Below are 24291 nucleotides of genomic sequence, written 5' to 3'. Positions count from 1 at the left end.
GCACACAGAACACTCCCCTGCATTGATTTTACTCTCATTCTCTGGATCAGTTTATTTGCACCTCCAGCCTTAAATAATATTTGCTGCATGTCCAATCTGAATAGGCATGAGCCATTTCTCAGGATCAATGTATACAGTATTTTTTCTATTTTTTATTTTAAAGTTGGTGTCATAAACACTATCATTTTCTGTCATAACATGCTGCTTAAAGGTGTTTTTTATGTTTTATTTTTATTAAGACCATTTCAATTTTTGCTGGCCGTCCTGCACGCGGAACTCCTCCAACGTAAACTGTTGCTGCACAATACAGCTACTTTCTGATGTTTACAAAAGTAAAGTATGTATGTATGTAAAGTATGGATGTTTTGAAATATTTCCCATTTCAAAAACATGAATAATAAAAAGTAAAAAAAGAGATATGTGATACATGTATTTAACTAAAAATGTCACCATCTCATGAAAGGACAATACTAGACAAATCATTTGTGAAAAGATTGAGCTCCTCATTCCTCCCAGTTCTACTTTCGCCATCTGAAGAAATATACCGTTCCCGGACAAAAACAACCAATCAGAGCCAGGAGGATTGAATTAACGCTGTCAGTGAACCTCGTGGACTCTCTTCTAAACTGCTAATGGCAGAGTAACAACTTACTGAAAAAACCTGCTATCATCGGCACCCAGGCTAAATAGCCTGAACTAACTATTGTGGTGAACAAGCTGAAGCATTGTTCGCCACAATGCAGAGAGAAAGTGGAGGATGCTAGCAGTGCATACATGAGCAGGATTGCCAGAATATTTTTTTTATAAATGTCACATACTGCAACATATAGCAAACCAAAACATCTTGTGTGAATGCCATTATACCTTAAAACTTCTCTATTTTTTTAAAGCATATCATAACATTAGAATTAAATTAATCTTTGTGTTTGCTAGTCCAGATGTGTCCACACAAGTTAAATACAGTTGCAAACATACATACACTCAAAACATAGGGTTGCCAACGTTTGTTCTTCTGGAGTGAGACTCTTGCTCTCATATTTCTTATTCTTCCAAAAACAGTTCAAGTAATTGGAGCAAAACACTTGTTACCACACTCCTTCTTGGAGGGGTTCCTTCTAAACACAGTGGCAGCGTTTACTGTTGTGATGGGCAGCTCAAAATGTACAATATCTAAAGTACTGAATTTCAAAATTTGTTTAATCACTATTGACTTTAATTTGCAATTTTTTTGGACTTCCTTCTCCCTTAATTTTACATGACATAGATTCAGTAAGATTTCAGAGCCATCAGTGATTCTGGTCCAAGAGCTGAAAATACTCTTGGTAGTGACTTTTAATATAAATCACAGAGCTCAGAACTCTGCAGCTTTTTAAACTGTTTTTCATGATAAAGATTCACTAACTAAAATGTAATTTCTGGTTGTTTCTTAAAAGTAACAATGTGTTGGTAAAATCCAGTTGTTATGCCAGCCCTTTTCTTACCCCATCTTATCTCAATCTCCACTCTGCAGATGGCAGCCCTGTATCAGACCAGCTTTAGAGGTGGTCTATTAGACATCTGTCTGCATTAGTTCTACAGTATGAACACAATCTGTTCTTTGAGATGAATTGAAGGACAACCCAAAGACCTGTAAGTTTCCTCAAGCAGCAGAGTTATTACCCAGAATTTGTGACCAGCATTATTAAAATCAGAAATTGGTGTCAGATAATTGTAATGATTTTACTCCAGTCTAAACCTAGGATCTGGTGATATATAGGTTTGGTGATATATATATATATATATATATAATATGTCTTTTTACACTGCAGGGTCGGCCCTAGTTATGTTTGCATTGAGCAGGGTATCACCCTGAAAGTGAGCAGCGATCATCATATCAAAAACTAATTCCTGCTGAAGTACATTTCCTTACAGATCCTGTGGTACAATCTTTTGTTCCTCGATGTCCCGTCCAGCTCCTTGTAGTGCAGGACTTGCTCCCACTGGAGCAAGTGATTGTGGGACCAGGAAACCCCTCTTTCAGAGAGTCTTTTGATCACTTCAATTGGAGAAATGTTCCCTGATTTCAAAACTTTGACTGAAGTGGCACTTGTAATTCCAGTCTCACGTCTATCAGCAATGCATGTATTCATCCTCCAGATTAAATTCATTTGATGGGTAAATATGGTTTATGATGGGATCTGTTTCAACGCCGTCAGTCAAAATAACTGTAATCAAGAAAGTTTATCACAATGTCTGACTGGGAGATCTAGAAGATGACTCGTGTACCCATGGTCACTGAACCAATCACCGGGTGACTTCAAATCATCTCGGGCTGGCTGGCCCAGAAAGTAGGACTGGGTTATGAGGGGTAATACAAAGATGCTGAACCTGTGTTTGAACCCAGGCTGGGCCATGCCTTGTAGTTCTACAAGGTCTATGGTCTGTAACATACTAATTTTGACTGAGCACTTTATGCATATGAAAGGGAATGTAGAACAGTTGTTAGTTTCCAGCAACATGTCTTGTGCTTTCCTTTGATGTTTTTTTTTTTTCCCAGTTAACCTCTTTAAGGGCTGTGTGCAAATTCTTAGCTTTGTAAAGTCAATCATGACTTATTCTCTTTAATTTTGCACCTGTTAAGCAACAAGATTAAACTCATCAACAGTTTGCAGCAAATAGCTTTACAAAAATATAACCATCAGCAGCCCTGTTGATATCCTGTTTGCAGCTCAGCTAAGACTTCTTCTTAAGACCTCTTTTATCTTTATTTGCATATTAAAAGGTGACTACTAGTCTGATTGCTAATGGGAGGCATGGATGGGCAAGTATTATTGCCAGCTTTGAAACAGGCCATTGACAACAGCAGTTTTGAGACAGCACTTCAGCATAGGCCATCAGAACTCAATTAGACTCATTCACAAACAGAAAGAAAGACAGAAACTACAAAGAAACAGTCCAAATGGTCCCCCTTGTACATGAGGATGCATTTGTTCCTGCAAGCAGGTGCTATCCGTTCAGGTAACTCTAAATCAGATTAGCTTGTTGCTGTTTGGTTCACAGGTATTTGTTTCAGTTCCAAATCTAATTGTCTGCTTCTTTGCTAAATCCAGACAGTTAGTTAGCTGTAATGGCAGACTATGAATAGAACTACTACTAAGTAAGACTATCCTTTGAATCTGAAGCTTTTTTATTTCACCTGAATCCTTATAAAATGTTTATTTATTTATTTTTTAGTAATTGTAATAATTACTTAAAGTGTCATTAATTATTTTTGACCCATGTGTTGCATATCATATGGTTTGATGATCAATCTTATTTATTTGCGGTCAGGCAGTCTTCAGTCAGATCCCCAGGGCTCTGTTGAAAAACAAAGCTGTTATTCACACCCTGTTTCCACCTGACAAATTGGAAAGAGAGGGAGAAAAAAGAAGAAATAAAAAAAAAAAAAACAAACAAACCCGTAAGGGTCTGAAGAGCAACAAAAGTTTGCTATATTTGTTCTGGTAAGCTGTGTTTCTGAGGAGGCTGAGGGGATATTGGTGACCTGGGGGCGTAACAGGGCCTGGTCTCGCTCAGTGGAGCCCTTGGCTGAAGTCGTGACACTCCAGGCGCTCAAAGAGAGATGCAGTGTTATGGAAACAGTATGTGGCCAAACAACCACTCTGACAAGAGTGCACAGCAGCAGTCCACAACCTAAATGAGAACGGAAATGTAGTTTAACCAGGGGCTATGAGGTCTGTGTTGCTGAATTCACAGGAAAAACCAAAGCAGGAAACTTTCAGATTTTCAGCACTGCTGTAAGGGGATTCTGTTGACCAGAAGGCCTCTTGATAAAATCTTTTATTGGGAGGTTGTGTTTAAACTATATTGTGCATAGTTACTAATGCAATTTAAAATAACCATGCTAATTTCTATCATAAAATGCTAAAGATGGTTAACATGCCAATGACTGCTGAGGGCTATGTAATCTATATAACCCTCAGCAGTCAATACTGTATATATAAAATATATTGTTTAGCAAAGCTGTTGTTTTTTTGAATGAATATTTTAATACATTATTTTTTGCTTTGTGATATGTAGGATTTGAAGTATAAAAATAAGACATATTATGTAAGAGTCAAGGAGAGATGCTGCAAATCTTTTAAGTTGGATTTTATTTTCCATGTAACTTAGAGGACTTTACTAGTGGTAAAAAAAGAAGTCAGTTCTCTGTATTTTTTTTTCTGTACCATTGATCATTATTTTATTAGGTAATACAAATGTTATTGCTTAAACGGTATAATTTTATTTTACTTATTTAGAAAATAGGCATATTTTGGTGTTATTTACCATTCTTCCAGTAAATTGAAATCAGCTGAAATTTCCACCGGCAGCACAGAGCAGCTTCAGAAACCAGCCACAGAAAATCTTCTCTGTAGATTTAAATGTCGTTGTACATATTCTGGCCATTTGATGTTGAATCCTTGTCATTTGCTCAGCATTTCATTCCAGAAAGCTTTGTCCTGTGAGAGTCATCCTTCCTCAGATTTCATCAAAAGAGAACTCATAGTAAATATTGACATAGATATCTGCCAGCTGTCTATGCCAGTTAGGAGTGGCAATAAATCTACAATTGATTTTCGCCATTCCTTTCTTCTATCCTGAAAGGTGGAAATGTACTCTCTGTAAGAACGCTTCACATAATTAGATTAAAATACTCTTAATCTATATATATCTTAATCTATACAAGAGCTCCTTATCCTGAACAGCCTATTCAACCGTTAATCTACATGGGATTATTCTTTTGAAGACAGTCACTGTGTGGGTGCTGTGTTGACCTAATGAACTTTTTCACACTCTCACCTGATCAGATGTGGTTCCATCTACTCCTTTGATTTTTTGTTTTATTTTTTAAAATATCTCATTTGTCTTCTGTAACATGTCCCTCTGTGCAGTAATTACCAGCATCTGTAGTTTTCCGCTACTTAAAAATTCAGAGGCTCTGTTCTTAGTTCAAAGAGTACCAGCTATCTGGTTTTACATTTGTCCCCAGGCTGTTATATCACTCCAAAGAACGATGGGGGAGGAGCATTTTTAATTTGTATCTGCTTGATGTGACATTTGGCCCTGGAAAGCATGAACAGAAGTCTCTGCATGGTAAATCTAGGCCCATGTCCCAGCAGTCATGTTTAGACCCATAAGATTTAGGTCAGAGAAAAAAAATCCAATGCTCCAAAGCCAGTTTTGTGGTTGCTTAGCCTATTTTTAATTCTTTTTTTACAAGTATGACATGAACAAGTAGTAGGAGACTCCTCTCAGTCTCTGAAAGATGCCTGAAGAATCTAAAAAGAGATGGTTAAAAAGTGTCTTGACATTTGTTGAAGCCATTTCTGCAGCATATTTTTTTTGCTTTTTAATTGCTTTTTCTTAGCCTGTCGCAGTGATGGGGCCTTCAGGGGCTGGTTGTAGTGTCAGGAGAAAACTCAGATAATTGACAATTGCTTATTAAACCATTGATGACACAGTCTCAGTGACCACTCTCCTCTGGGTCAATTATCTACACTTTGACAATGCACCCTGTCTGGCTTGTTATGTTCAGACAAGAAGATTCTGCACTTTTGCTTTGCCCCTAAGGATCTTTATCACAACTTCTCTTACAACTCTGCCTTTAATTTAAGTCAGAGTCAGCCAGATATTATGTAAGTGGATCCTGCTTGAAGCCATGACGCTACACTAAACCTGATGTCAGTCTGATTCAAGATCTAATGGAATTCACAATACTCGAGAATGCAGTTAGTTTCATTTGCATTATTAAAGCACAAACTATTGAACTCTGATGGTTGCATCTTTCCACGCAGATGTGTACGTTAGCCGTACTCCAAAGAGTGTCCCAACACAGAAACAAAGGCTTTCCAGATGCAGCAAATAAGCTGCATATACCGCATATACCAGCAGATTTCACAGAGCGTAAAGCTGATCGCACTCTGTGTCTCCACTGAACCAGATGGCCTAAATTCTAGCAAATATTTACTATGGAACAACAGAAGTTATCAACTGTTATACAGATTCTTTAAAATGCAGATAAGTTACTATCAGAAATTGTTCTGTGAACTACAACTGCATGCTACATTCAATCTTATATATATATAAGATTTATCTTATATATAGTATATATATCCATCTATGCAATAATTATGTATCATATTAGCCAATCCTCATTTAATATTCCTAACATCCAACGACGCTCTGCTCTGGTGATGTGATTCAAGGCTTGTAGCAAAGAGAGTGCATATGAAACATGGCAACACTATGTTGATGTCAAAGCTGAGATTATAAAATTTGACTTTGAAAATTCTAAATTCAACAGTGAGTGGACTGATAAATATGTTTTACTGAAATTGCCGAATGCAAACCGATGTGCCTGCTTTTCTTCAAGTGCATCAGCATTGCGAAGAGTTACAACCTGTGAAGGCATTTTCTAACCAAATTTTGTGGATTCCACCAGACTTTTCTACCTGGCTCGAACATTAGTCAGCAAAAAAAATCGCTATGTCTCCAAAACAATTGTGAGAGTAGCAGTGCTGTTTTCAGCAGGTGTTGCTGAAGTCAAAAGAGAACTGCCATAGCTTTTCTGTGTGTGGTGTGGATCCTCTGCAAAAAGAAACAGCACTTCAGAGACTGTTTAGTGCCTCATGGCTTCATTAGATGAAGGATCGCTGAAAATCCTGTAAGAGCAAGTGCTAGCAAGCGTTAACTAAGTCTACCACATCTGCTAGAAGTAGTATGGACATTCTGGCCTCAGAAGTTTTTGAAAGTCTTTTGACTCGGACGAGGAAAGCTAAAGTGATGTCTGGCTGGCGATGAATCCACCGAGAGTTCTGACATGGCTCAACTTTATTCGATTTTTGACTGTTTCAGAGAGGACTTATTGAGCTTGATACTTTGAAAGGACATACCACTGCTGCAATTAATTAAAAATAGAAAAAAAAGAAAAGAAAATGCAATAATGCAAAAATTGCTGTCTGGTGGATGGATAAATGCAAAGTTTACTTTTGAACAATTATCATGAAATTATAACAACGACTCAAGTGGAGTCGGTGTAAATTTATTTTAATGATAAAAAAACCCCCACAACTAAAGCTTTCACCTCTCTGTCAAATACACCTAAAATTGAATCCTCACTGCACACAGTTCTGTTCTGTAAACGCATGCAAACATATTTGAAAGATTTTTTGGTATTGTTTTTTACACCTTGTTCTATCTTTCATTTACCATCTACGAATCCAATTTTTTGTTGGATCACATAAGCAAAAATATCAGATCTATGTTTCCCATGTTACCTTATCTTATACAGTGTCATTTCCAAGTTTGAAAGCTGGTTGAGCTATACAAACTGTTCAGTAAGCCTGGTCCTGGGTCAGAAGAATCTGCAGGAGAAATGTTTAGATAAAATCCTAACCAAATGTGCAACCAGTCTGAGCAGTTTTGTTTTATTGCCATGGAAGGGGAACTTTATAGGCCCCTGTTTCGTGGCTGACTTTCTAAGAGCAGCTGTTGCCTTGCAGCAAATAGTGTTTGGCTTGAAAACCTGGTAAAGACTTTTCTGCATAAGTTTACATCTTCTCCCTGTGCATCCATTTGTTCTCTCTGGCTTTGCCTTCATTCCACAAGCATGCATGTTGGGTCAAATGAACACAATAAGCTATAATTATATGTGTATGTGTGTGTTTGTTTTTTCATTTATGTCTCTGTGATGCCCTCTGAGAGACCAGTGACCTGTCCATATGCTGCCTGGATTTCTTTCCTGCGTAAAAAAGAGGAGAATGAAAGTTTAAAGCAGGTTTAAATACAACGGTTCTAGACAGGTTTCAAACAGGAACCAGTGTCCCTGTGGAACTGTAATGGCTCCTGTACAAAAGAGATAATACAAAAGTAATTTTCTTATGATGATATGTTCTAGCATAGAAATAACTAACTGATCCCTTGGAACAATTAAATTTTTGCAACAATGACTTAAAAATGAAGGTGTTGTGCCTTTAGCTTCAGCCATATTGATACAGGATCACAGTCTTTATCTGCTAGATTGGAGGTCTGCGTCCTGCAACTTTGGAGATGCAGTTGGCTCTTTGATTCTGTGGCTCACTTAAGATGTTAAACAATGAAATGTCGCCTTGTGTTTTTGTCTTATTCTTTTTTTGTGTGGTGTCCCCATTTATTTATTTATATTTACTTATTAACAGCATGCAGCATAAAACTTTTTGTTTTTCAAAACAAAATCAAGTTGAGCATATGTGTATCGTGGAAATCTCAACACTCATACAACAGTGAAATAAGCAGAGATTAAACCTGAATGTTGGCCCTTGCTCTAATTACTGGTTGTGCCAGCTCTGGTCACAACTGCTATGAGTTTCTTAACTGGCAGTACATCTTTTACATTGCTATAGGGTTTTTTTGGCCTTCCTTTCTTTGTAGAATTGTTTTAATTAAGTCAGTTATATATTATTCACTTATTAAAAAAAATAATTTAAATAGTTTATTCTCTCTCTTAATGTTTTTCTTATTTTGTGAAGGACCAAAGGGCACACGGACAGCCTAACTCAGCAAATCACATTATTTATTCCAATAAATCTGCAAACAGATGCTCTAATGTTACGATTTTAATTTGTTAGTGCTATTTTAAAAAGCAAGAATAGCTTGTGAAGGCACCAAGATCCTTATCAGCTGATCTCTCATCAACACTCTGAAAAACTGGCATTTAACAAAACCTTTACCGCGTGATTTATTAACAGAACCTGGCAATATTAAAAGATGGACAGTGTTAAAGACCTTAGTCAGAAATAGAACTTATGAATTCAGTGCAAAATAACTAACTGTTAGCACAGGTCTATCGTTGCATTGTATTGATACGTGACAGGTGAATTAAAAACTGCAGGAAGATAACAAATAGTGAGCATGTTTTGTTCTATAGGTAATCCAACACTTAAAAATAGTTAAAATAAGGCATTTTTACGTCTCAGATTTCACACATCAAAAACTAAACTAAATTGTAGAAAACATGACACTAACACTGTTTTGCTTGACCTCTATTCCCCTTGAAACTGCCTCTACTTGCTGACAAAAGCATATTCTTTCCTTTGGTCTACCAGCAAACTGATGCCAAGTTAACACCAGATTGTATGTCAGTGGAAATACAAAGAACTAATCACTAATCACTAGCACAAAAGGAGTGCTGGAGCTTCTTAAGAGTAGCTTTACAGACAAAACAAAAAAATAAATTTACCACCATCCCCTTCACAACAAATAGTGGTGGAACACATGTGAACGATATACCTGTCAGATGTTTCTGTGTATGACGAAGGTGCCAAATCCCCTGGCTAACATGGACACCAAAGCTATAAGTGGCTGCACAAGGTGAGGGTTCATCTATTAAGTTGACTGAAGATGAAGACATGAACTAAAACTGGAGTATGGACCACTTGTATCATGACGTCACGCGCACAAGATCCCACCCCCATCTTCCTGCTGGAAGGCAAACAGCTGCTGGCTGAGATGATTACTCTACTTGGTTTTCGCTGCTAGCGTAAGTTGTCAATATAAAAATCTTAAATGTATGCCTGCCAAAAGAAAAAGGGACGCACTCCTTTGCTACTAATTGTCAACAGTAGGACAACTAGACAAGGTAAGGAAAAAGTTTTAATTATTAAAAAAATAGCGAGTGAGAGGGAAGTAGATCAGTTATGCTTGCTTAACTTTGATAATTAACTTGTAGATGTGATGTGGAATTTGGTGTGTTTCGGTTCAGTTACAAAATAGTAAAAGGCCACCCACCAACTCTGACAGACCATTAGTAGAGCAGGTGTTTGCATTAGCTAATTAGCTACCACCACTGCTAGATTAGCATTAGCAGCAGAAGCTAATCTACCACATATCACTTATTAATAATTGCAAGATTAACATCGAGCCTAAAAACATACTCCTGTAACGACCTGAATGTTCTGTTCTTTTTGTGGAAAATGTTTGAGTGTTTTTTTGGGTGTTGGATCCAGATAGGTATAGAGACGTTATTGTCAGTTGTTAAGAGTCTGCGTGTAAAGTAGCTGACATAGTGAGCGAGAAAAATTAATGAAATGGTTTTGTATTTTAATGGTTTTTGTTTGTTTCCCCCCCTCTCCCCCCTTTTTACATGCCATTCATAGCCGCGCTGCCGCGGTAGAATAATTCCGTTAACTCAGTGAAACTTGGAAATGTAGGTATTATTAATTTCGTCCTACGCTCCACAGCAAAGGAAAAAACCCGTTGAAGTTTTTTCAACAGTAGGACAACTAGACAAGGTAAGGAAAAGACGTCATAACTCACAACGACGTCTTTCTCGCTCTCTGCACTGGCCAGGTTACACGCAGACTCGTTGCCATAGCAACTTACAACAACGCCCCTAAAAAAAATAAAAAATAACCCACTGAAATATGTCCCACACAAAGAGCAGAACATTCAATCTGTTGCAGTAGTATGGTTTTAGGCTTAATATTTATTTTGCGATTATTAATAAGTGATTGCTGTACTAGGAGGAGAAAACTATAAATATATCGCTGCGCTTGACTGTATGGCTAGCTGTTACTGTCTCTTGCTCTGCAGTTGTGGAATCACAATGTCTGGGATCATGAGCGCCCCCTGCCATGAGGCAAGAGAACTGCGAATCTGTTCTCTGCCGTTCATGATCGCTCCTCAGCACACGAAAGGCGTTACACACACAGTTGGTGACAAAAAGCACTGTATATTATTTGCATAAGCTAAATTATGGAAAATCAGTTTATATATTAAATGTTTTTTAACCGTTTTATTGGCGACATACAGATGGAAGGAACATGCTCTCATAGAATGGCAATTAGCAAGAGGTTGCACAATCCCAGGTGAAGCTCAGCTTGCTGCTGCCTTATCAGCTGCGCTTCTGAGCATTTGAATAGGAAAATGTGAAAATTCAGCGATTTTGAAGAAAAAATAATCAAAATTGGTTAAGCTAAATGAAAAATAAATACTTTACAGTACAAACCACAGCATGAAAATACCAATGTAAATTATTTTATCATTATATTTTCCCATTATGACAGGTGAGGCTCTGCCTAACCTGCCTTCCCTGACCGCATGTCACTGCTACATCTTCAGGTTTCATTTAGTTAACAGAATTGCTCTGCACCGCAGCTATGGATTGCATACAAAAGGTAGAATAGTTTCTTTGCCCTCCAGCATTGTGCGCATGCGCAGAATTTTCGGACGTAAACAATAACCTGAAAGGGCCCATCGACATTTGCTTAGAAGTGTCTGTGAGCCTGCTGCTTTATTATTAGATTGAATATAATTTCAGATCTTTGTATAGATTTTGTCCAGGTTAACTTAAAAAGTGAATTGTTATTATGTTAGTTTTACAGGTAATTTTTGTAAACTACAGGAAAGTATTGTGACAGATACACAAATATGACAGTTTGGGTTGATGTAGATATCCCAAGTTTATACTGCTGTTATGGCAGTATTTACCACTATTGAATTTTCTAAGTCTTTATGTGATTACTCGATTGATTGTCAGAATAATTAATAGATTACTTGATTAGTAAGCTAATTGTATACAACAACCCCCTTTCAGTTTGACAAAAATAATAAAAATAGAAAAACCATAGTGGAAATCTGGATATATCTTTTCATAGAACTTTATCTAAATCTGACCTTTGTTTTCCACAACTTATTTTATTTTTCATTTTGTATTAGAATTGAAAAAAACTTATTGAATTTTTTCTTTTCCTATACAATAATAAAGTACTTATGTATTTACCCACTTTGACAAGGTGGTAAAGATAAGATGATTTAATTAATTTCCTTTAAATATAAGTTTAAAAAAAGAGAGAGAGAGAGCAGGAGAGACATTTGCTTGTTGCAGTAATGGAATAACTTGTGAATGGGAATTGTAATCTTTACTGTAATGTGATCATCAGAAGAACTCTGAACAGGTGTAGGTTTTCACTTGTATCTCAAAGATGTTTGAATGTGAACCATAGCGATATAGTCCTGACTGTATTCAGAAAAGAGGGGGAAATGCATTGAGAGAAGAAAAAAACAGATCAATTTCTCGATATCCGGGCAGAGGGCAACAGTGCAACATAATTTGGGAATTCCAGGCCCCAGGGTGCCTCTACACTCTATTTCTTCTAACTGCTTATCAGTTCAAAAGTATGCTTTTCGGTTTTTTACTATTTTAACCTCCCCTTACCACCTTTGTATCCTATTATCTGCCCAACAGGCTGCCCCTCCACTATATTTTCTTCTCTCTTTTGATATGCCAGCACAGAACTTTCTAAGCATGTTTCGAACTGTGAGCACAAAATCTGGTGAATGGATGGAGCTTCCTTTTGGGAACAATGCAAAAAAAAGTAAAGTGAACAAGTGATGACCAAAGAGCTGTTATCATGAAGGAACGGCACAACGGGGGGATGGGGAAATGATGGGTGGAATTAGTGTGGGGGAAGGCCACAGTATTAGGACAATCAGCACAATAATCCCTTCTGTTCCAGTCTGGCCCGGCGGAGGATTTTCAAATCAATTTCATTTTCGCTCAGAGGCTACAGTGGTGGGGCTGTGAGTTGGGTCATTGTGATGTTGTTCCAGTTTAGGCTCAGGCCAGAGCAGAGGTGAGGGCTGGCAGGGTGAGCTTTGAGGGTGGAAGGATGTGAAATCTGGCAGATTGTTCTTTTTCTTCTCTGTTTCTTCAAAGTTTTACTGGTCTTTTACAATGTCTCTGAGACATTCAAAGGTTTTCATGTTGGTCAGTTAGATCTGTTTGATGGCCTGCAGAGACAAAGCATAGCCTATTCACATAACGTTCGGAGGCTCTCTTTTAAACCTCGCAGACCAGTACAGTTCAGCAGGACTGACTGGGACTCCATGAAAGACTCCCAGCCAGTTATGCTTTCAGACTTCAGTTTGATGTTTGCTGGTTCATCCGCAGTAAACACACCATGACTCTCCAAGGTCTTTATTATTTGCTTTCAACATGTTTTTGTGAATAACTCAACAGGGAATTCAGAGCTGAACTTGTTTTTTCTTCTTTTTGATACAACTGAATATTAAAGGAGAGCTTCTCCCTAAAAGCAATTCCACTCAATTTCCCTCTTTATCTAGGGTTTTGTTGGTAAAGCCAGACTGTCTCTAAGTGCATATTTAAGATACTCAGAAGTTTCTCGTTGCCTTTGGCAACATATAGAGGGCAGCCAGAGTGGGCTGCAGGACTATTCTTTCTTTCTCAGAGATCCTAAGTATGTCAGACAGCTACAACACTGCAACATGTGTGTTAGAAAAAAAAGACTGGAACTGGAAGGATTTGTGTAACACATTTTATATCTATATACTGTCAGGAAGTTAGGATTATAGTTTCCACTTTGATAGATGATTATCTCTTCTTTTCACTTAGGCGTTGTCACTTTAATTGCATTTACAACTCTAAGAGGTTCAACATCATTAATTTATGTCATAATGATTAATTTCTCAAAATGGTACCATTGCTGAAGCAAAAGCTCACTGCCAGTTCACTGTAATTTACCCATCAAATAAACCTTGAAAGAATAAAAGAAGTCTTTAAAGTGAAATGTAAATGTTTCAAATGCTAAATCAGTCAGGGTGAGAGGAAATTAAAGCTGAAACTTGTTTCTTTGAGCTGTGATAACTGGTGTCCCCGCGGCTGGAAATCCAGATGGCTTTAAAACAGATTAGTGGATTGCAGTAAGTATCACCCCTGGCAGAGAATGCTCTGCGTCCACGCCCCCACTTCCCACAAAATCAGCAAATACCTCTGCGTACAAACCTGTTGACACGTCCTGATCTCACATCACCAAACCATAATTTCCATATAAATTACACATCTGATAGCACATGTAAAAGAAGGTGCTAATTGTGTTAAATATATAAAATCATTGAACTATCAGGTTACTCCTTGATCTGAAGCAACACAAGGCAATGGTTTTGGGTTGATGATTTCTCTGATAGGTTACGTTGGTTTATCAAAGTTTTATCTTCAGTGACTCCAGAATTACTGTCCTTGATAAAGACGGTTATTGTGATATAAATCACTGACATTTCATGATTTAGGTGCAGGGATATGGATTTATGATTCACATTTTAGTCAAGTTTTTTTTCCTAATTCATAAATAACACAGCATTTACAGTGAGAAACGTCATGTGCAAGACTTTCTGGTGTTTCCATTCAGAGTATCAGCTTGTTGTGGCTTTGACAATAACCCAATTTATATATACAACCAAATGCTTGTGAAGATCCTTGACTATGAGCACTAATGTTACTCAACATTAATGTCTAACACTGATAACGATGGTATATTTAAAAATGCTTCCCTGTAGTCTAAACAATGAAGCAAATAGCCAGTTTATTTTAGAACATCAAGGGCAGTCACAACTTTTAAGTATATACTGCAAAATAATTATCAAACTGACCTTTTGCTTCTGAGTCTTAGACACAACATAATGCATTACTCCGAGTGGAGTGGAGTATAGTGTTAGGGTTAAGGTGTTATTTTACTTAAATTATTTAAATAAAACCTGCATACATGTCAGTAACTACTCCTGGCTACCATGACTGTGGGTTCAGTTTAGCAGACTAACTTTGGCAGTCAGAAATGTAAATATCCTATGTGAATAATGTATTGAATGAATTTTATATAACTTTTCCTTTAGACGTTTTTTAGATTAGTTAAGATTAGATTCAGACATTCACCCTGTGATGTCCTCCACACTGCTGTGCCAATTTCTGCTTTGCTGTTTAAAGAAGGCTTTACAACAGAGGAGTGGGTCTGAAAAGCTTTTTGCACATACATGTTGTTGTTGTTCCTTTTTACTCTCTGCCTTTAGTTGTTCCCTTTTTGCTATCTGATATTATGTAAAGAGACTCATAAAGTAAATTCCATACTCCACTAAAGGAAATATAAAAAGATAATTTAATAACTGGCCTTATTGAATATTTTTTTCCATCTCTCATGAGAGCTAGCATGATTTATTTTGAGTTACATATTCATATTCTGCACTAGCACTTACATTAATGAATTTTACTTGTCACCTCTGGCAGCACAGTATGGATTTCTTTCAGAGAGCTATCAATGGCAACATGCTCTGAATTTCATTATTCTACTAATTTTTAATTTCAGTACTAATCAGAACAATATCAGAAGGCTACAGTGGTAAAGGTAAGCAAGATTAGAGTTTTTTCTCCTCTCATGCTACTAGCATTTGTGGAAGTGCTGATAACTTCTGAGCCTGCTTGTTCTAAGTTTTTATATGATTTCTCAATATATTAGCTGTAAAAATCAAAATTGTGGTATCTTTAGACTTTAATCTTAATTACTTTAGTTATTAACCCCATTCAGTTGAATCATGTCCATACATAAGCTAGTGATGCTGTTGACTCTTTTTGTCAGCTTCCACTTTTGAACGTACATAGTCATATTCTGCAATTCTTTAAAGGTTGGAATGATATATTACTAGACAATGTTCAATACTTAGAATGCATTAGTGAAAGCATTGTGTGGTAACCACACTTAAAAAAGGTCGTCTACCTCTCTGTAAAAGGGGATTCACTCTCCACTGTATGCCTGAGTGCACTTAAATTAAAAAGTAGATAAAGTGGAGGTGTCTCTTAAAAAAAAAAAGTCATAGCATAGTTTTAACACTAAATTCTACTGATTTAAAATGTGTGCTTAAACTGTGCTGTTTGTGTAAAGCATATATTGTAGACCTACAATATATGGAGGAAATCCTTCCTCTATATGTTTTATAATTTGAATATTATGTAAAAGTGCAATATTTCATGCCAGTCATCTCAGAAAGTGTGACTGTCATTTTATAGAGATTCTTTATAGAATGAACCCTTCGCAATTTTCATGTTTTCATAATGTAAAACACTTTGACTTGTCTTGTAAAATGTGCTATTCAAACAGACATTACTTGCCAAACTTGCCCTAAAAATCAACAATGTAAATTAGAAAACCTCCCACATTTGCTGCTAAAACAGTATTCCAGCTGAGCCAAAGGGATTCATACTGCCTTGTGATGTTTGGTGCTAAGGTACTAAAGATTGTGAAGTGGTTTTCTAAAGGATAAAGTTTGTGCTTGGCTCATTTATATTTCTATGTTGAAAGTTCTAATCTGGAAAATAAACTTAAAGAGCACTTGGCCTGAAATTTTACTTGAAACAATAGCTATGTTACAAATCGCTGGAGCAAGAAGCTGTTTATATGCAATTGGCATTGAATTGAATTACAGTCGCTCACCAGTCAGTACTGGGAAACCTCTAGAAATTAAGATGCTGCTGAACTATTTGAAAGCACAAAAAGCAAAGTAATAAAGTTTGATTTAGGGAGGTTTTATGTGATTTGCAGATTTTTACATTGGAGATATACAGTATGTGAAAATAACATAGATCATATCAGTTCTAGGATCCTGAATTCCCTGGCAGGAAATTGTTAGAAAGTTGTGCTGCTCACTTTATCTGCCAATGAACAGGATTCTAGTGCTGACAAGAAGGAACATTTGTAGGCTAAAGGCCTTTTGACTTAAACGAATAGTTAGGTGCCCATATATCTGAATTTTCACTATATGTTGGAGTGTGCAAAAAGTTGCATTTGCTTATATTTTAGACTCAAGTTTGTATTTTTGTTTTAACTTAGTCTCAGAGAGAATAGATTTAATGTAACTTTAATATAACTTTAAATTGTTGAGTTATGATGCACCTAAAACATTAAGGGTGTGTCACACCCAACGCTTTAATTAGACCAGAGTTCGTTTCCCTATTGTGACGGACCTTTTGTGCAGGTATTGAATTCTGGTGTGGACCAAAGTACCTGACTGAGACCCAAGTTTTGAGGTGATCTCGATCCACTTCCAAACAAATTCTGGTACGGTTCACTTATGGTGTGAATACAGACTGGCCTTGATGGAAACCAACTACAGGAAATGTCTGCCTGTTTGGACTTCACTAGCCAATGTGGCTGCCCATTTTTTTAAAAAAATGAGCCTTTCAGTGATTACACTACAACTGTATGTCCTGAAATCGTACTTGAGTTGCCGTTTTCTGCTTAGCACTGCTGCTGGTAAGCAGCATTGCTTGTTATCACTGCTGTTATCATTGCTGTGCTTGTTATCACAACTTCTTGTCTCATTCAGCTTGCAGCTGAATTAGCTGATGTCATTCTGAAATTAATATCACATCACAAAACTTCATTGTATGAGTTGCTCTTGACAACTGTGCACAAGAGAAATGCAACAAGCAGGACTTCCAAAATTTGTTTTTTTCTGGGTCTGTTCTCTGGCCTTCCCCTCCCATCCGCCTGCCATTTCTGTCGAATGGAAGCAGTGACCGTCACCCAAGTGGTTTTTTATTATAAATTATAGTTCGCTTGCAAAAGAAGCACAATTTGAATCCAAATTGCACAAAACAAACAAACAAAAAAGTCCGCTTATGCCTGGATCAAACAAACGGAACAAAGGACTTTCCTGGTGAGAATACACCCTTTCTCAGACAAGATATAATGCTGAAATAACATCCTGTTATGGAGTTTTTGCATTTTGACTTGTAAGTAACAAGGGGTCCAAAACCTTTGGAAACAAAGGACCACGTCTGGAGATAATCACTGCTTCCATGAATCACACAGGGCTAAGGATAAGTAAATTTTGATATTGGCACACTAGGGGCTGCTAAAAACAACATGCTGGTAGTTCTTATAAATTGTCTTTCAAAGCAGTCTTGCTGTAAAGCAATGCATAACTTCCAAAGCCAGAAACAAAGACCTTGAGGTCCTTCCTATCTAATTTTGTAAACACTGATCAGTTCCTAATAATCATGATACTGGGAGTCTAAGAAGCTTACTGTACAATTCAGATATGTGTGCAATTTCAGTTTCTGTTTTTTTTTTATTTTTTTTTAACAGGGCATCAGGAAGTTGATGTGGCAAAAAAAATATTGCTATGGTGGCTTTACGACTCTACTATAACAACTTCCATTTCTAGTCTTCTTACGTATTTAAAACTTAAATTCTTTAAGGTAAGGTAATTTTATTTATATAGCACATTTTCAGCAACAAGGTAATACAAAGTGCTTAATGGTTTTAAGTTGACATGTTTTTTCACTACTTAACTGCTAAATGTATAAGAGGTATGTTTGTTATTCATTTATCTCACAAAGCTGAAGGACATTGCACAGCATGATGAGGTGGAAGTAAATATTGTACCCAAAGTCTTGGCCATAGATAAGTGCAGAGAGATGGTAATAACAGTTTCCCTGTGGGTCCTCATACCAAGAGAACACAAAGGAAGACAATTTCTTATCTATTAAGTATGATTTGGCTGAATCTTGCCAGCTGTTTCTCAAAGATGAAACCAGTTTTATCTGATAATGGGGGTTTCATAGTTTGTATCTTAAATGCAAAATAGAAAAAAAATTAACAAAGATGTAACCATTGATGTTCACAAATCTCACCATGCAAGTCCTGAATGCTTTATAATTACAGCCAGTTTGAGACTCTATGCAGTTTTAGTTGTGCTTGTAAATGTGGTTTAACATCATTATATACTATGTTTTCGTTGCGGTCCTAACCACAATATATTTGCAGAAAAGTGATAAAAAATTAAACGCCACACAGTATATGAACTGCTCATTTAAACTGTGCATTTATGAACTAAAAATGACTTGCTTTTTAAATTCCTTAAGATTTTAAAATTGAATCATTTAGTTTTTGTTTTTTTATCATTTTAGTTTTTTGTCTTTTTCAAAAGTCACACAATAGGACTGATTAAACAAGCCCATGTGCTCTACATTTATAGATTTTCTTTTGGTAATAGCTTCGCAGACTTTAATCTAAAAACAACTTGCTGTCGTTTTGCAAGTCAAAAGAGCAGTGGAACAACTTTGATGTTACTGTATAGAAATGTTTTACTTTTAGTTGTGAAGAGTGAAAACCAATATAGTTTGTTTTAAATATGCTGTTTTTGATACAACCAAAACAGTTCAGTTTTCTGAGATACATATTTTGTAAGATGTTTACTAGAGGTGAAGAGATATTCAGCTGTAGAAACATGTAAATGAATAATATTCAGTTCACAACAATGAAACATCTTTTAAAGTGTGAAAGAGTTTTCTTTTTTTTAATAAATAAGGGTACATGCTCCATAATTTAGCCTGTATTTTAAAATGTCCCAGTTTACAATGTCTGTATTATTGTAGCCCTCACAGAGTTTGTCGAAGCTTTAATAAGATGTTTGGAGCATGCAAATCCCACAGTGCAGTAGCTTCGCTGAGATGTTTTACTTAAGGTGGCTTAAGATGGGGTCATTAGCTTGGAGACTGCATTAGTCATGTTGTGTTGGGACTGAATAGGTGAAGATACGGCATAGTGAGTAAAACCTGAAATTGAGTTGTACATTCTGAGTTAACCATGGAAGAGAAATGGGACTGATGATGGATAGATCTACGTTTTGCAAATAGAAACAAAATCAGGGGCCATCACAGCTGAGGCAGTGGAGTCAGAGAATATGTAAAAATATTCATAGTTTTTCTACATCGCCAAAGCTGTGAATCTTTTGTAGGACATTTTCCTGTCTTAACTTCTTTGATGTGTGATGTACTGTATGTATTACCCTTCTGAGCTTTGCTGTCTTGATAGTCAGCATTTTCAAAAGTGGCATTGAGATAAAGCATCTCAAAAGTAGTTCCTCTTTTTACTAAAATTTGATTAATAATCTGTCTTAAATCAGAGGTTTTGTAATTCTCCTTGTAGAATCATGATGTCTTACTCTTCTCAAAATAAAGCAGCCTCCAATATAAAAAATTGCCATTACCCTGGGTGAACACCCAAGAAAGGGTTGAGGCTTTCTGATAATCTGCTTTGAAAATTTTACATTCTTTATGATAAATTTCCCCATAACAATGAAGTGCTTCTGCTTTTTAAGATCTATGTGCTTTTCCATAAATTACTTTTATATATTTCTGCTCTAATTAAAATTTTAATTAGCAAAGAGAGTCTTTGTGTTTCAATACTAAGCTGTTTACTGAGTGTTCCAAGCATGGAACACATAAAAGGCAGCTGGGTTGTCTTTCTTCTTTCATTGCTCAAGGCTTATTGCAGGAGTTAGGAGCTGTTGCACCACATTCCTGTCGTTTTGTAAACACAACTTGATATGGGATGAATCTTGAAACATTTGACTTTCCATGATGATGTGTGACTCTGCTATTCCTCTCTCTCTTTGTTTTTTTTAATCTTTGTTGAGATTGTCTCCCAATCTGTTGAGAGATGTAGACATTATCTTGTAGATCATAGCTCAAATAAAAAAATGCATTTTTTTTTTTCCAAAATGTGATATACCTTTGATTAGCCCAATAATCTGTCTTAGATCGGTCTTAAAAATGTACATCTAAAGTTGTCAAAACTGAACTGAATCTGAAAACAAAAACACATTCATACAGGTGAGTTTTGGCCAAATGAAGTATTTTAGTTCACAATCTAGAGTGAATCAATCACAGCTCAGATTCCTTAAAAAGATTGAAATGACTAGTTGGTTGAGATGTTTTCATAAAAGCAGCTTATTCTCCTGAATACTCACCCCTATGAGAATGTTTGCATAATTTGTGCTCTGCATTATGAGACTTGGCAGGCAGGTTATTGTCACTGTGTGTAGCTGTGTAGAATCTCAAGTTGTATGGGATGGAATAGGTTAGGAAGGAGCTGGATTCTGTTGCAGTGGAAGAGTTTACCTTTTTGTGTTTCTAAATAAGACAGATCATGTTATGCAATCTTGCAAACAGAAATATATACAAGGATTTATTTTTGTGAATATGGTGAGATAGTGTCAGATAAGTATAATTTCAATAAATTTCACAGATCTGCAAATGTTTTTCTTTTCCCTTGATAGACAGTTGGAACATTGTCATTATGTTCAGAAGCATTGTTGGCAGTATTCTTGTAACACTGCTCATTGCCTCAGCAGTGTTTTCATACCATTTTGCAAATTGTTTCATGTCTTGTTATGCTTTTATTCAATAATGTAGTGAAGCTCTCTTATTTTACAGCTGTCCACTCAACAATTTGAACATTTTCATCATTATAAAATTATTACCTTCTACTCTTAAGTAGTAAAGTCACACACACAAATTATAGTTCTATGAAAGGTCAATTGTATATCCATTTAGCAGTATCTTAAAGCTATTTATGCCCATACGATATCAATATGACTTTTATGCAGTCATAACACTTACAGATGAAGCAAACAACAGTTTAGTCAAATTAAAGAGATGTACCAGTGGTACACAAAATCTATGACATATATTTTAAATTGAAAATGAATTCAGCCTAAATGGTTTTAGTAAAATATCCTAGCAAAGTGGTCATCAGATGGTTCTATTTATTTGTCAGAAACTCATTTGCAGGGTTGTTGTAAAATAATATTTGTAGTAATAGAGTACTCTGTAGAATATTTTTAAGATTATCTGAGGAATTCTCTCTCTGTCTGTCTGTGCCATTCCAACCATTCACTTCAAAACCGTGACGACGCGATTCCAACACCAGAAAACCTGTCGTAGTCCACCCATCGCACCTCAAAGTTCAACAACCCATATTTGTCCCCCAAACCCTGGGAAACTGCCGCGCAATTCAACACCATGCTGCTAGCACGTAGCAACAACTCATAGGCGGAAGTAAGAGCACTGCCCTCCACAAATAATAATCCGGCCGGAACACGGTGCGCTACATAACAAAACATAATTTAACAAAGTTTCGAGGCAGATAAATTTTCCTCAAGGAATTTTAATAATTGAGATACTTGAATCATTCGAGGAATCATTTCAGCCCTACTCCTTTGTCAAAAGAATCAAAGCCCTCAACACCTGATCCATCACTATAACAGTAGCTTCTTTACCAGAATTATTGCATCATGTTCCCTTGGACTTTAATTATTCTTTCATTTGTTCTTTGACATTTTATAGCAAGCATCTCCAATGTTAACCAAGTAAAACCAAATGAAACCTGTTTTGAAGCATTAACTATGCCCCTTTTGAGCTTTTGAGCACACTAATAAGATTGAAAGACTTTGTCAGTTTTGAATAGACAAACAGATGATGTAGTTTTGTCACGCTGCCTTTATTGGCCTGCAACTCCATTAATTAGTGATGAAAGACCTCAGGCAAAAGAGAAGAGAGCAAAGACTGGGCTTTCAGGCGGTGTTTACAAGACCTTTGTGATTTATTATATGTGAGATAAGAATGATAATATCTGAAAAGTTTGATTTTGCAAAAACTAGTATGAGAACCCCAAGAACTTAAAAAAACAAGTTTTTTAGGTAGGTTAAACCACAACACTCAAGAGATTTAGAGGAGTTATGGTGTCATCTCTAATACAACTGTCAGTTAAAATTCTTGGGGAAGAACATTGGAAACAGATGATATGTCCCTGACACAATTTGCAGCCTTATCACAACTTGATGGAGTTTGATAGATGTGGCATTTTGAAAATGTGTGACTCTGGGTGGTTGTAGTTTGCGAATGGAAAGGACTTCTGATGTACCGATGTCACAGATGCCCATGTTCCATTCAGTAGGCTTGTGAAGGTAACCATGAGATGTAAGCAGTTCATGTAGCAGTATGCACTTCATGTATACTGCCAGATGAAGTGTACAAAAATATGACTATTAACTCTCTTGACTCTCTCTTTTAACTCAATCAGATGCACTGTCAACTGTCCGAATTATGATGCCACGACTTATGCTCTCTGGTGCCCATTCTGGATACGGTTCCTTCCAAACAAAATCCTTTACACCATGACTTGCTAGGCTGCCTGTGTCCTACATTACAGGATAGTCTATTCCTTCCGGATGCTTGACGAAGTTACGAAGCATATTGCTCTATTGTACCATGTTAAAATTTGCAAAGTGAAGGACAAAGAAAGTTGCTTGTAATGAGATACTAACAGTTCTGGCCTAGGCTAGATGATACTGCAGATAATATGCTTGAGTAGGAGGGCTAATGCACCTGCTTGTAAATTATGCTAATTGAGAATATTTACATTTTTATTACAGCAATGAACTTTTCCAATTATTATTAGCAGGAGGTTGCTGTCACTGATGTCATTTATAATTAAATATGCAGTATTAACTGTTTTCATTTTTTGTAATTTTTCTCCTGAAAGTCGGGAATAAGACATTTTCAGTGTCCATAAATTTGTGAAAGCCTGATCTACTTTAGCTGTCAACATACATATTGCAAAATTAATGTTGCTCTGCTTGCTCAGGCTGTTCAGACTTTATTTATTGCACATGACATGTTATTTTCTTAATGTCACACATCAAAAGATGCTGAAGTTTTGCACATATTTTTACACATGACATTATAAGGGGGGACATTTCTGCAAAACGTCCATTACAATATAATTTACACATTTTCAAAGGATATTTTTGAGTTACTGGGGCAACAGAGAAACTGCAATGAAATAAATCAAGCAGGCAGTAATTTCAAGGTTAATGCTTATTAAAAAAATAAATCCATTTACTCATTCCTTAAAATGTGAAAGTGATAAAATGGCTCCACATTCAACTATACTCCTACAATGCTTCTCAGATTTGTATTTCAACTTGCTGCCATGGTAAAATTTATTTATTTGAACTTTCTTCTCAATATAAATATAATATAAAGTATACAAAACAAATCTCTGAGCAATCTGCTTTATATTGGTGAAGTATATTGATCACATGAGACTCAGAACTGTTTAGAAATGTTGTGAGATCTCCAGCTTACTGTCTTGAGTCATCCGTAGAATGTAGAACTCCCTAATCCAGCATACGGAGCAAAGTGAGAAGGTGATAAATGTTTTTATTTGCTGCGAGGAGAGATGGAGGGAGAGATCACAGGATACAAGAAACAAGACACACTATCACAGCTGAGACAAAAGAGACAGAACCTGAGGGACATGTTTCAGAGCGCAGGGCTGCTGCTTTTCATCACACGTAGAGGGAGTGTTGTGTGCTCAAATGATCCGTCTGATCTTTGTAAGAGTACGGGGAATGGAGGATTATTCAGGACATTTGGTTCACAAGGTTGAATCTGCAAATGTGAGATTTAATTTGGGGTTTATTTTTTTGAATCTTGCATACATGCAGTTCCACTAGCATTCAACTTTTAAAATCTTCCTATTGCTTCTCAGGCATGCATTTGAAAAAAAAAAAAAAAAGAAATTGCAGTCATTAGAAAATATAAGCATAAATGAGTGTTGTCTGAAACATATAGGTATAGATACAAATAGAGTACCC

The 24291-nt window shown here is 36.4% G+C and overlaps 1 protein-coding gene across 5 annotated transcripts in view; it reads left to right on the top strand.

Annotated features, from left to right (window-relative positions):
- lsamp (limbic system-associated membrane protein) overlaps window positions 1-24291 on the top strand; it is a 737122-nt gene that overhangs the window by 530637 nt on the left and 182194 nt on the right. The gene's annotated exons all lie outside the window — the stretch shown is intronic.

This window comes from Xiphophorus maculatus, chromosome 18 (genome assembly GCF_002775205.1).
Source record: "Xiphophorus maculatus strain JP 163 A chromosome 18, X_maculatus-5.0-male, whole genome shotgun sequence".
In the NCBI taxonomy this organism is placed as follows: Eukaryota; Metazoa; Chordata; class Actinopteri; order Cyprinodontiformes; family Poeciliidae; genus Xiphophorus; species Xiphophorus maculatus.
This window is presented reverse-complemented; position numbering and strand designations above follow the sequence as displayed.